Source organism: Mirounga leonina, unplaced genomic scaffold (genome assembly GCF_011800145.1).
Source record: "Mirounga leonina isolate KUSES-001 unplaced genomic scaffold, KU_Mleo_1.0 Mir_53, whole genome shotgun sequence".
In the NCBI taxonomy this organism is placed as follows: Eukaryota; Metazoa; Chordata; class Mammalia; order Carnivora; family Phocidae; genus Mirounga; species Mirounga leonina.
Genome location: NW_023270807.1, coordinates 34738714 through 34753593, shown reverse-complemented (window position 1 = coordinate 34753593; position 14880 = coordinate 34738714).

The window sequence follows — 14880 nt, the reverse complement described above, 5'->3', positions numbered from 1 at the left end:
CTCCTTCCAAGAATGACTAGAAAACCATATGAAATGTTTTAAAAATATGTTTGACAACATTGAAGAGGTAGCAAGACAGCAAGGACCTGAAACAGCAAGAGCCTGGAGAGAAGGGGAGTACAGAAGTGAGCCCAATATTCAGTGCTACTTTTCTCCTCAAAGCCTTTCCTGATTCATAAATAGACACCTAGAGTTTGAGATGTTGAGAAAAACTTCAGATAGCTTAATTGGATTATAATGACCAAAATTAAAATTCATGCCTTTTTAAGAAGAAGATCCCTTTAGACTTCTACTTGGGTGCTAAAGAATGACTACTTGGGGCAAGTAGAAAGAGCCAAATATTTTTTTTTTTAGTGACCTATTTGCCTTTCTTTTCTTTTTTTTTAATTATGTTATGTTAATCACCATACATTACATCATTAGTTTTTGATGTAGTGTTCCATGATTCATTGTTCATGTATAACACCCAGTGCTCCATTCAGTACGTGCCCTCTTTAATACCCATCACCAGGCTAACCCATCCCGCCATCCCCCTCCCCTCTAGAACCCTCAGTTTGTTTCTCAGTGTCCATAGTCTCTCATTCGTCTCCCCCTTCAATTCCCCCCCCTTCATTTTTCCCTTCCTGCTATCTTCTTCTTCTTTTTTTTTTTTTAACATATAATGTATTATTTGTTTCAGAGGTACAGGTCTGTGATTCAACAGTCTTACACAATTCACAGGGCTCACCATAGGAGCCAAGTATTTTTAAAACTAAGGCTCATCTTAAAATCAGCTCAATACCAAGATGGATTAAGATTATCTTTCTCTACGAAACTGCCTTCTGGTGTCAAAATAAATGACTCTGGAAGAATTAACTCATCTAGAGCTTTAAATAATTAATATAATTTTTCATCACATTACTTAGCACTCAGTAAAAAAATTACTTGGAAGATCAGGAGGTATGACCATATTACACCCCCCAAAAAAAGGAACAGATTCACAAAATATGTAGATATTAAAACCATCAAAGAACATCTATAAAACAAAGAGTTAAAAGATATATGCATATCAATCAGTATATATGTATATATACATGCAAATACATTTGCATATATATACAGAAATTATATGTGTGTGTATATATCTATCTATATATATATATACTGCAAATCCTAGAACTAAAAAATAAAATAATTGAAATTAAGATTCAATATATGGTTTTAATGGGAGATTAAAGCTTGCTATAGAGAGATTGCATAAAGATCAATAAGAAGTACTCAGACTAGGGATGCCTGGGTGGCTCAATCGGTTAAGCATCTGCCTTTGGCTCAGGTCATGATCTGAGGGTCCTGGGATCAAGTCCCGCATGCTCAGTAGGAAGCCTGCTTCTCCTTCTGCCTGCCACTCCTCCTGCTTGTGCTTGCTCTCTCTGACAAGTAAAAAAAAAAAAAAAAAAAAAAAAGGAAAGAAATACTCAGACTAAAGCACAGACAGATTAAAGGATGGAAAACAGAGACAATACCATAATAACTGAGAGGGTAAATAAAGTTTTAACATATGTGTAAATGGTACTCCAGAAGAAGGCATAAAAGAAAATGAGGCAGAAACAATATCTGAAGAGATAAGGGCTGAGAATTTTCCAAAAGCTACATGTTTAAGATGTGTAATAAAGAAAACTATACCTAGACAAAAATAGTAAACTTGCTGAAATTTAAAATTCAAAGAGAAATAAAACATATTTTAGGCAGCCAGAGAATAAAAGACACATGACTTTCAAAGGAGCAACAATATGAATTTTAGTATACTCTCAAAAAAAGATATGGTAGCCAAAAGACAATTAGATGCCATCTTAAAGTACAAAAAGAAAACTACTGACAACCTAAATTGTATATAGAGCAAAAATATCCTTTCAAAATAATATTCTCTAATTATGAAAGAGTTCTATAAGATTGGTGCTTTTTTCCCCTAAAAGTTTGGAAGAATGTACTAGTAAAGACTTCTGGCACTGGAGTTTTCTTTGTGGGAGAATAATTAATCAGTTTCTTTGATATATGACTATTATAATTTTCAATTTCTTCTGTCAGTTTTTATAGGTTGTGTTTTTCTCAGAACTTGTCCATTTCACAAAAATATTTTTAAAATATTTTTTAGTAGGATCTTAACGTTGTGCATCTTTTCATTATTGAAGTTGGTAATTTACATTTTTACATGATCAATTTTAATAGGGATTATTATTTTTGTTGTTTTTCAATGAACCAATTTGTCGTTTTGTTTATTCTCTTTGCTGATCAATTTTAATAGGGATCAATTTTACATATGTATCTTTCTATTAGTGTATATAGCACAGAAAGTTGAATTGGAAGATAAACACAAAATGACAACATTGTTTCTTTTTCAGCTGTTTACTGTATTCAGTATTATTTTTATTTTTATACTGAGTGCCATAATTTTTTAATAAAAATGGTAAAAGGTTTACAACTGAAAGAAATAATTCAACCTCCTAAGTAGCTTTTTAATCATAGCTTTTAAATATTTTAAATATATCACTTGTTAAAACCATATCTGCTCATATTTATATCTCATGACCTTGTCAATTTCTTTATTCTTTCTTAATCTTCACCATCCAAGATAATTACAAAATAAAATAACTTAAAAAAAAAAAGATTCGAATATCTTTATTTTCTTATTCAGTTTTGTATTTTATCTTTTTTCTTACTACTCAATACTACTCTTTTTTTGAAATTCCTTTTAAAAACTTCTGGCCATTTCCCTTCAAATTTGCACGGATGGATTTTTTTTTTTTTTAAAGATTTTATTTATTTATTTGAGACAGAGAGAATGAGAGACAGAGAGCATGAGAGGGAGGAGGGTCAGAGGGAGAAGCAGACTCCCTGCCGAGCAGGGAGCCCGATGCGGGACTCGATCCCGGGACTCCAGGATCATGACCTGAGCCGAAGGCAGTCGCTTAACCAACTGAGCCACCCAGGCGCCCTGCACGGATGGATTTTTAGGGCGATTTGAAAGTGATGGTTTATGTATCATCCTCCATATTTTCTCAAGCAAGACACCAAAATTAAGGTATACCTGTATCTCTATAATAACACTAAATAATCCTATAAATATTTGCATATGCCTTATGCCTTCACATTGACTTTTGCTGCTTCCTACCAATTTATCAGTTAAGGTTGGAGTAGTACCATCTTTGAGCTCATTCTGGGCAGTTCACCATCACAGCATTCTCTGCCTGCCACAGCTCTACACCATTCAGTTGATTCTTTACTTAGTTGCATTTTACTGATTTCAAAGTTATGTACAAAATTCCTGTTTTTAGCTACTGAGCCACATTCCCAACTGAGACCATAAATTCATAAAGACCCATCTTTAAGCTATCAGTGAACAACAACCCAAAATCACACACAGAAAGCACTCAGAATTTTTCTTTTTATCTCATCAGGAAAGTCCCAACATCAAGCATGTTTATAAACATGAGATGAAGAAAACTGTGGTTGGAAATTAAACTAATTTGTAGGAGAAAATATATGTTCATGTAATCAAGAGTAAAAAGATTGCTGATTTGTTGAGTGACGAACTTGTCTTTCAGGAATGCGGCAGTATAATTCTCTCAGACTTCACCCACGTTGTTATTTTCTGCTCTCCTGGACAAGCCGTTTTCATGTAGCTCTGGTGCTTTAAACCTAGTCTTTTCTTCCTGCAATGGTAGATGGATTGACAGTGGTAAATAATGGTAAACAAGGTGACCATTGGGCTCAGGCGATAAGGTTCCCCACTAACTAAACAGGAAATCTTCTAATTACTCTTTGAACATAAAGTGTATTTGTTATATCGACATTTACAAATAAATTGGAGATTGGTCAATATGAACAATCTGCCGATATTCCTTCTGACTGAAGTTAATGTGACATTTTAAGTGTTAAAGAAATAGAATTTCTTTTCCTCAACTTTTGTATATCCCCAATACCATTCCACTTACCCAAGGAATATAGGTACCACAATCTGAGGAATAACAGATACAGAGGGGGGAAAAAAAGGTCATAGCAGTCCGCTCAGTTAGCTTTCACCTCATTGAGCTAAATCCATTTTTTTAAGACTTCAGAATCATCCAGTTCAGGGCGCCTGGGTGGCTCAGTCGGTTAAGCGACTGCCTTCGGCTCAGGTCATGGTCCCGGAGTCCCGGGATCGAGTCCCGCATCGGGCTCCCTGCTCGGCGGGGAGTCTGCTTCTCCCTCTGACCCTCCTCCCTCTCATGCTCTCTGTCTCTCATTCTCTCTGTCTCAAATAAATAAATAAAATCTTTAAGAAAAAAAAAAAGAATCATCCAGTTCATTTCACTGGGGATTTGAGCCCAAAACACTTGATAATTATAAAGTGTATGAAGTGTCACATGTGATTGTTTTAGAAATAAAAAGGTAATAAGACTCATACACCCAGAGTCACTGAGCCTGTCTACCTCGAACATGAAAACCAATAGTGTTTGATGACAGAAAGTTTTCTATCCTATGTATTAGTGTTTAACTGTATCAAATAAGCAAATTGTAGGTAAAATACACTTTAGTTTAAGCACACTTTGCCACTTTGTATCCATCACTGCCCCAACAGCAGTCCAGTCCCACTGGCTTCCTTTGATTCCTTTCCATCCCAGGACATTTTCGCAACTGGTTTTCTTTGTCAGGAATAATACACACACTCACACACATGCACACTTTGTGGCTAGTCTGTATTCATCTGTCAGGTCTCAGTTTGAATGCCACATGTAAGGCTAGATTATATGTCCTTACAGGATTCTGAACATCTCCAAATTCACCTCACATTCAACAGGGCTCACAACTGTCACATGTTTTCTAACTTGTGTGTAATACTCCATCATTTTAAAAAAATACTTTCATATTCATTTTTCTTCTACGCATCGAAATGGCATTTCACCTCACAAGGAGGCAGCATCGAGCGCTTTGGGCTCTGAAATCAGATGGCCTGCCTTGCCTACCCCTCTTGGCCACCTCTGAGTTATACAAAATGACAAGATATTTAACCTCTCTGTGCCTTGGTTTCTTGATCTGTCAATGGAAATAATGGGACCTATATCGCAGGGACTGGGACACTTTGCAATTACTTGTAAATACTAGCATTTACCATTTCCTCCCTAACTTTTTGGATGAACCTACGTGGTTTGGCCAAGATCAGACAAATAGTCTTTTGATTTCTTTTACATGTCCCTTTCGGGTTTTCTTCTTCAAAGCAGATGCATTGTTTTTTTTTGCAACTATCAGAAATAATTTTAAAACTCGCATTTCATTTCAAGAGATTGTATAGCAGATTTTAATAAAGTTAAGTCCTGCCTGAAGACCCTGATTTTAGTTTTCTAAATGGCTGGCTGTTTTCAAATTTATATTTAAGAAAAAACATTTTTCAGAATTCTATTTTTAGTCAAAAGCATTGATATTTCTTACAGATGACATGCTGTACCAATTGAAACCAGCACACAAAAAAAGAGAAACAAAGGTTATGACATTTAACATTGAATGCCAAGCTCTCTCGTCATTAGCAAACAGAGCCTCTTTTTGTTAATTTCTGTAATCAGAAATTGTGACCTTTGTCTCTTTATTCAGCGGTGACTTTAGGCTTGTATTATTTGTCTGTGCAGTTTCTTCCTGAACACTTGTTATTTTAATTAGTGTTTTATTTTTTATTTACAAATTATTTTCTCTTATTTTGAAAGAAAAAAATCTGTCTTCAATTTCTTTTTTTAATTGACATCAGTTGATAACAATTATCTTGTAGAAATCTAAAATAACTAAGAAATTCCCACTCTGACACTAATGTTCTTAAGAATATTTTTCCCCCACACATGAGAGTGTAAATGGTACCCCTACCTAACTTGTGCATCTTTTGGATTTTCTTCCATTTAAAGTTACTCAGAAGTTGGAGATTTCTGGAGCTGAAGACTTTACAGGAATCTTCCAAGTTATTAATACCTGAAATTATTATAACATTTGTTAAATAAGTATGATCATATAGTCAAGCATGACTGTCAAATTATCTGCTTTTCTTAAGTAATTTATGAGTGAGTCTTCATTTCTCAGGGACCTTCAGGACCCTAGATTTAAAGCTCATATGGTCAATCTTCATTATTCATGCATGTTGTATTTGCCAATCAACTTACTTATTAAAATTTCTTTGTACCCCCAAATCAATACCCATCGTGGTTTCACAATCATTCATGGACATGCTCACTACTGCAAAAAATTTGAGTCACCCAACACACATTTCATCAGCTGAGGTCAAACAAAGGCAATGCTCTGCCTTCTTGTTTCAGATCTCACACTGTAAACAAGTGTGTCCTTTTCACAATCTCTTTAGTGCCACATTTTCCATGTGTGCTGTTTGTTGGTGATTTTGCTCTTTAAAATGGCCCCTGTGCATATTGCTGAAGGGCTCTCTAGCATTTCCAAGCACAAGAAGATTGTAATACGCCTTAAGGGGAAACACGTGTTAGAAAAGTTTTGTTCAGACATGAGTTATAGTGCTGTGGGTCATGCATTCAATGTTAATGAATCAACAATGTATACTAAATTAGGTGTGTTTAAAGACACCTAAGGTTAGATGTTGGTCATTTGTTAATTTGTTCTGATGGAGACTCACAGAAACCTCACCGTGCATTTCCCCTGGGAGTAATAATTCAATATTCACTAATTTAGTGCTCAAGGTAACTTTATAATATATAACTACCATAAATAATGAGAATTGACTGTATTTTGTTGTCAACTCTAAATCTTTGAAATCAGAATCTACCTGAATATTATTAGTTTAGCTAAAATGTCTGTCAATGTATTAACTTGGATGATTTAATGAATTTTTAAAAGCACAATTGAACAGTCTCACTAAATTGAGAATCAAGCTAGTTCTTTAATCTACGGTTGTTGTTTTATGTCAATATATGTCAAAATATCCAGTCAATTGTGCTAATTCTGTATTTGTAGAAAAGTTCCCAATGCTTCAAATGAGTGATTTGCCAACCAATACACTGAACTTAATATCTTAATATTTTAATGAGTTTTCTTAATGTTATCCAGATATAGTCTTAAAAATAATATTAGGGAGATGGGTAATAAAGATAACAACAGAGAAGGAGGCTACTTTAGAGAGCCTGAATGACAAGAAATCTGAATGACAGGAAGGCATGTGAAAGTTTAGGGACCAAAGCAATCCAGACAGAGAGAATAAGTGCAAAAGCCCTAAGTCTTGGAAGACTGTGACACATGCCAGACGCAGATAGCTAGCTAGCTAGTGTGGCTGGAGCTAAGGTCTTAGTGAAGCAAGTATAAAAATGACATCTGCATCTATGACCTTCTCATGTGATAGAGAAGTCCTCTCTAGTTGTCTGTCCAGGTGTCCACTCTTCTTGTCTCCTCCCCTTCCCTGCTCCTTCAAATGGAACCACAAAAACATCTGAGGTCCTTTTATGTAACTTCTTGGGCTGCAGAAAATTCTGGGAGTGGTGCTTCAGCCTTTCCTCTTCTTCCCAAGAATCAATATCCCTGTGTCTCTACTTCTATCAGGCCTTCTGCCCCCAGAAATCTCCATGCAAGAAGCAAGAAGCATTCTCTATGTTCATTTATGTGGTTAAATCCAGAGACACAAGTCAACTTCTCTCAAGAATTTCATCAAGCAACCCTTAGCCCCAATGGCAGTGCTAGAGTTAATGCAATATGAACAGGAGATAAACTCTGACCTAAACCTTGTAAGAGTTGGTTAAAAAAAGAAGAAGAAGAAACCAATGGGCAGTGCAAGGAAAAATAAGATAGGCAGAAGCATGATGAAGTCACAGCTTCAGGACCAGAAAGAATTCAGCTCTGCCGAACAGAACTTTTTACCCATGCCTGCCTCTTCCACTCCTCGCTAGTCATTATGGAGACTGTGGGATGGAGCCCTGTCTACCATCCCCAGCCTGCAATTATGTGAGCAGAGACAACTCTTCCTCCTCTCTGGGTGCTGAGAAGCACGTAAGATGCAGCCTTGTTGTTGACCACACTCACCCTGTGGTACCGTGAGCTGAGGCCTTGCCCTTCCTTCTGCCGGCTTGGCTCTGTGGGCGCCGTCTACCATTCTGGCCTGCACCAAGTGGAAAAAGGCAAATAGGTGACACCTCAGTCCCTTAGAACTAGACAGTGAAGACAGAACTACCCAGAAGGAGGAGCCAGAGAAAGGGATTCTTTAAATTTATGTATATAGATCCTGGGATGATTCCAAGCGACCTTGCATGGAACTGCCTGGAATCCACATGACAAATTATCTGAGAACTGAAGTACGGTGTGTAAAATCACTAAGGTTTCAAATTAGCCTCTGGAAAGCACACAAACAGAGCAGTCCACCATAGCACAGAAAGTCTCTGAAAGTCAAGTTAACATTTGAACCACAGCCCACAAAGTCAGCCAGGGGGTGCATTCAGAACCTAACCTTATTGACTGCCAATCTCAAAAGGCTATATGCTGTGTGATTCCATATATACGACGGTCTTGAAATGATGAAATTACAGTGTTGGAAGACAGATCAGTGGTTACCAGGGTTAAGACCTTACCTACAGATAATCCTAAAAAAATCTAACATTGCAAAAATCCCAAGAATCCACAAAAAAACTATTATATGTAATAAACAAATTCATGCAACTTGTATGGTGTAAGATCAACATGCAAACATCGGCTGTGTTTCTTTACTCCAGCACTGAATAATCTCAAAAGGAAATTAGGACTTCATCAAAATTAAGAAATTTTGTACAATTACAGGATACTATCAAGAAAGCAAAAAGACAACTTATTCGATGAAGGAAAATATTTGCAGATCACATATCTGGTAAGGATTAAAATTCAGAGTCTATAAAGAACTCCTACAACTCAACAAGAACAAAAAGTCAAACAAGCCAATTGATAGGGGCAATGGGCTTGAAAAGACATTTCTTCAAAGATGTACAAATGGTGAGGCCCTGGGTGGCTCAGTCAGTTAGGTGTCTGCCTTTGGCTCAGGTCATGATCCCAGGGTCCTGGGATCAAGCCCCACATTGGGCTTCCTGCTCAGGAGAAGCCTGCTTCTCCCTCTCCTTCTGCCCCTCCCCCCCCGTTCATTTTCTCTCTCTCTCTCTCTCAAATAAATAAATAAAATCTTAGAAAAAATGTACGAATGGCCAAAAGTACATGCATAGATGCTCAACATCAGTAGAAATGAGGTAAATTCAAATCAAACCACAGTGAGATATCACTTCATACCTACTAGGATGGCTATCATTTTAGAAATAGAAAAGAGAAATGTTGATGAGGATATGGAGAAATTGGGACCGTTGGGCATTGCTGATGGGAACGTAACATGGTGTGACCACTGTGAACAATAGTGTGGTGGTTCTTCAGAAAAGAGGGGAAAAAGTCAACAATGCCATTTCTAGAATACTTAGACCTGTCAAATTCATACGGACAGAAAATAAAATAGAGGTCTCATGGACTGGTGGAGAGGAGAGGGAGATTGCCTGATGGGTAGAGGTTTTGGTGGAGAGATGAAAAGGCTTTTGGTTTAGATGGTGGTGATCGTTTTACAATGTTGTGAACACATTCAATGTCATGAATAGTACACTTATGAATGGTAAAAAAGATAAATATTATGTAATGTATGTTTGACAACAAAAAATACTATTAAAAAAACTCCTTACACAGCGAATTTGAAATTTGCTTTTCAAACTCATCTTTCTCCCCTATATTCACAGTACATAGAAAAGGTATACATATAGGCTGATGCTACTAAATTCCCTTTGATAAACTACTTCTAATTCAGGTTTACTGCTTTGTAGATTTTTTGAAGTGAGGTTAATTTTAAAGGCTTAAAGGATAAAATTGAAAAACGTGGCTGTTTTGAATGTCTAAATTTTTAAAATATATACTTGCTAATAGTCATCTGCTATTATCCCACAGTCACTTTAGTTATGTTAACAATGTTGTCTGCGTGTCGTTTCTCTTAATTTCTACATACATTTTGCAAGCAGTGTTGGCAAAGATAATTACTTTAAAGAATGGAAGCTTCATTTTGCCAAAGGGAGTGGGATAAAATAGCAGAAAATTTGCATTTTCTTCAAAATGCCAAACTTAATGAATTCTGGGTGGACTCTGATTTTTGTTGCTAAAGCTTGCCAGTCCTTTCTGGATGAGATGTATGAATTGGAATTTATTTGAGTCCTTTTTTAAATTGAAGATGTGGAGACCAAAAATTTTCCAATTTAAAATTCCAAGTTTTTTTCCTTTGAAAATAGTAACTATTATTAATTTTGTAGCATCAGTGGTCCTGACTTGTGCTAACAAAATTCTAGTAAGGCCTGGCTTCATAGCAAATGTGACATATCACAAGTACAAACAGTTTAGTGGGCCAAATACCATTGAAATCATACACTATCACCGAACCTTAATTTCTTCTCAAACCTCAGTATCTCCCAGTGTTTAAGTGCATGGATCCCAGAACCTCTTTGCATGGGTTCAACTCTTAGCTCTACCATATATTAGCTATGGAAGCCTGAGCCAGATATGTACCTGTTTGTGCATCAGTTTCCCTGTCTGTAAAGTGGGATAATAATATTATCTACCTCATAGAATTGTGATGAGTATTAAATATAAAGCACTTAAAACAGTACTTGCACAGGGTAAATATATATAATGGATAGTTAACTTTTTCACAAGACACACATCTGTCCACTCAGCATTAATGTTTTAAATTAACACCTCAATTATTTAATAAAGCTTGTCCTCTTTACCACAAGATTACTTGTCTTTTAAAGCATTCTTTTGTTTTCTTGCCCAATTTGTTTATTTGGGGGGAAAATATTTTTTCACAGTGACCCTGCTTTCCACGGGTGACTATGCTGTCATTCTAATCATATCACGGCCTCCTATGTCTTGTGCCCAACAACCATCTTTGTTTATAATGGTGTTATTAACAGATGGTGGTGCCAGGGAAAATTTTTACCAGAAATGATAGGAATATTTTCTTTGGTTCTAGTTTATCTAAAAAGTTAAGTTTTTAAGAGTTTAGTAATTATCATCATATCCAGTCTTACATGTCTTTTGTTAACCTTAATATGCCAAAAATCATAGTTCCTGACGTCTACTAGCCAGCATTAATTTTAAAAAACCTCAAGGAAGGGCGCCTGGGTGGCTCAGTTGGTTAAGCGACTGCCTTTGGCTCAGGTCATGATCCTGGAGTCCTGGGATCGAGTCCCGCATCGGGCTCCCTGCTCGGCGGGGAGTCTGCTTCTCCCTCTGACCCTCCTCCCTCTCATGCTCTCTGTCTCTCATTCTCTCTGTCTCAAATAAATAAATAAAATCTTTAAAAAAAAAAAAAAAACAAACCTCAAGGAAAACCTCGCAGGGAATGATTATTTTTACTTATTTTTCTTCCTGCATTATGTAACTTCTGAAAGTAAAATAATGGCTGGCCCTTTGATTCTTATTTACTAACAACAGAAGAAAAATGTACAGCACAGATTAAAATCATCAGCAATCAATATGTTCATTTAATTTCAACAAAATAATAACAGCATTACTTACATATTTTTCAATATCAAATAATTCTTTGAAATATTATTAACCACAACTTGGTTATTCTTTCTGAGGAAATCTCTTGAAAATATCCATCATCAAAATATAATTTTAATTCATGACTATGTTAATAATGAAAATATTTCCAATTCTGAGCACAAGTCATCTTCAGTGTTTCCTATTTGAAATGATTATTTCTATGCAAAATCAGATATATATGATATATACATATGTATCACATTTTCTTTATCCACTCATCTATTGACTGACATTTAGGTTATTTCCATATCTTGACTGTTGTGAATAATGCTACAATAAACTTGGGAGTGCAGATATCTCTTTGAGATCCTGTTTTTATTTCCTTCGGATATATATCCAGGAGTGAGATTGCTGGATTGTATAGTAGTTTCATTTTTAATTTTTTGAAGAATTCCATACTATTTCCCATAGTGGCTTCACCAATTTACATTCCCACAAACAGTTCACAGGGTGGTTTTTTTTTTTTTTTTTCATATTTATGCCAACACTTAACTACTGTTTTCTTGATCATAGTCATTCTAACAAGTGTGAGGTGATAGCTCATTGTGATTTTGATTTGCGTTTCCCTGATGATTAGTGATAATCGAGTATATTTTCATGTACCTGTTGGCCATTTGTATGTCCTCTGCGGACAACTGTATATTCAGTTTCCCTGCCCATTTTGTAATAGGAGTTTTTTGTTATTGAGTTGATGAGTTCTTTATATATTTTGAATATTAACCCCTTCTCTAATATACGGTTTGTAAATATGTTCTCCCATTCTGTAGATTGCCTTTTCATTTTTTTAATTGGTTCTTTTGCTGTGCAGGGGCTTATTTATGGATTCTCTATTCTGTCCCATTGGTCTATGAATCTATTATTATGGCAGTACCTTACTCTTTTGTCTATGACAGCTTTGTAGTATGTTTCAAATTAGGAAGTGTGATGCTTCTAGCTTTGTTTTTCTTGCTCAGAATTGCTTTGGCTATTCAGTGTCTTTGGCTTCCATACAAATTTTAGGATTGTTTGTCCTAGTTCTGAGAAAAAGGCCAAGTTTTAGGATTGTTTGTTCTATTTCTGAGAAAAAGATAGGGATTTAATTGCATCTATAGAGGGCTTCGAGTAGTATGGACATTTTAACAGTACTAAATCTTCCAGTTCATGAATACAGGATAGTTTTCCATTTGTTTGTGCCTTCTCCAATTTCCTTCATCAAAGTCTTGCAATTTTTACTATTTTGAGCTTTTACTTTTTTCGCTAAGTTTATTCCTAGTATCATTGTTTTTGATGCTTTTGTGAGTGAGGTTGTTTTCTTTATTTCTTTTTAGATATTTTGTTGTTGGTGTATAAAAATACAACGGATTTCTATATGTTGACTTTATACCCTGAAGCTTTGCTCAATTCATTGATTAGTTTCAACTGCTTTTTGGTTGAGTTTTCAGGATTTTCCATATATAAGGTCATATCATCTGTAAATAAAGACAATTTTACTTCTTTCTTTATGACTTGAATGTCTTTTATTTCTTTATCTTGTCTGATTGTTCTAGCCAGGACTTACATACTGAATAAGAGAGATGAGAGTGGACACTCTTACCTTCTTCCTGATCTTAGAAGAAAAGTTTTCAACATTTCACCATTGAGTATGATGTTAGCTGTGGGTTTGTCATATAGGACCTTTATTATGTTGAGGTATATTCCTTCTATACCTAATTTTTCAAGGGTTTTTATCATGAAAGGATGTCGTATTTTGTCAAATGCTTTCTCCCTGTGATTAAATGTAAAGTTAACAACTCCATTCCCAGGAATATTAGAAGTTCGAATTATTAGAAGATACAGATTTTTCCAGCTTGATGAAAGAAGCTTACTTAATAATATATATTGTTAATAGTTTTAAATTAAAACCAGTTTTTCCCTCAGTTTTTTTTTTCCTAAACCAATGAATAGGTTGTTTAATCCAAGTGTTTCTGAATTCTTATAATGTTTAATAATGGGACATTTTCAGAAAATTTCCCATATTTCATTAGCTCAATTATCTGTGAATGTCTTGCCCTGCTTTCATTCAGGGAAACAATTTAAAGCAATTTGTTAAACTTTAAGAAAGAGTTTTAGTAATACAAATGTCAGTGCTTTTGGCTTGTCTAAGGAGACTAAACAAAACAAAGAGCACATTATTAAATAGTCATAAGACTTTCAAACTTTGAGAATGTTTACTTAAATCATTTTGAAAGATTAAAACATGGCAAACAAGTTCTTAGCTGAGTCATATTTCTTTTATTCTTTCTAAATCAAGTCAGAGTTAATAGTACCAAAGAAGTCATATAGTCATCCTCATCTTTTTTTTTTCTATCCTCCAAACAGATGACCATAACAAAACCCTATTAATAATAAAGGCTCATGAAAGCAGAGTTGTATGGAAGAATCATCAATTGTATGGATGATGGGGATGGAGATTTACATCAAATTCTTGGCTTCATTGGAAAAAGTATGTCTGTAGTTTTAAAAAGTCTTGCAGGTGAATCTAAACCATTTTTCTCCCCACCTCTTTAACCATCCCTACCCAGATCAGAATTACAGTATTAAAAAGAGGTTAAACAGTAAATGATTCTCTCTACATTTGAGCATGTACCATCTGTTCTTTTTGACATGGGAATTCTACATTGGAGGTAAATCAAAAAATGAGTTAGATGGTGAGGTAGTCAGAATAATGGTCTTGAAAGATCCATGTCTTAATCCCCAGTAATATGAATATGTTACTTCCCATGGCACAGGGGACTTTACAGATATTATTAAAGTTAAGGACATCAAGACAGGAAGATTATTCTGGATTATCCAGTAGGCCCAATCTAATCATACAAGTCTTTAAAAGTAGAAGAACTTTCCTGGCTGTCAGAAAGAGATGTGAAAGCATAAGAAGGGTCAGGTGCATGGAGCTGCGATGTTGCTGGCTGTGAAGGTGGAAGGAATTCATAAGCCAAGGAACATGGGCAGTCTCCAGAAGCTCGAACAGATGAGGAATGGATTTTCCAAAACACAGGCCCACTGATATCTAGACTTTAGTCCAATCATGCCCATGTCACACTTCTAACTCACAGAACAATAAAGGAAGAAATCTTTGTTGTTTTAAGGTATTACACTTATGGTAATTTGGTTTTGCAGCAAAGACTAATGGTAGTAAGATTTTGACCCTGACTACTCTTGCTTAAGAAGTATCAGACAGCTACAGAATTCCTTTAATTTACTCAAATTATAGACACTCGAGTATACTACAAAGATTATTTGTAAGCAAGTAAACCCATTCTT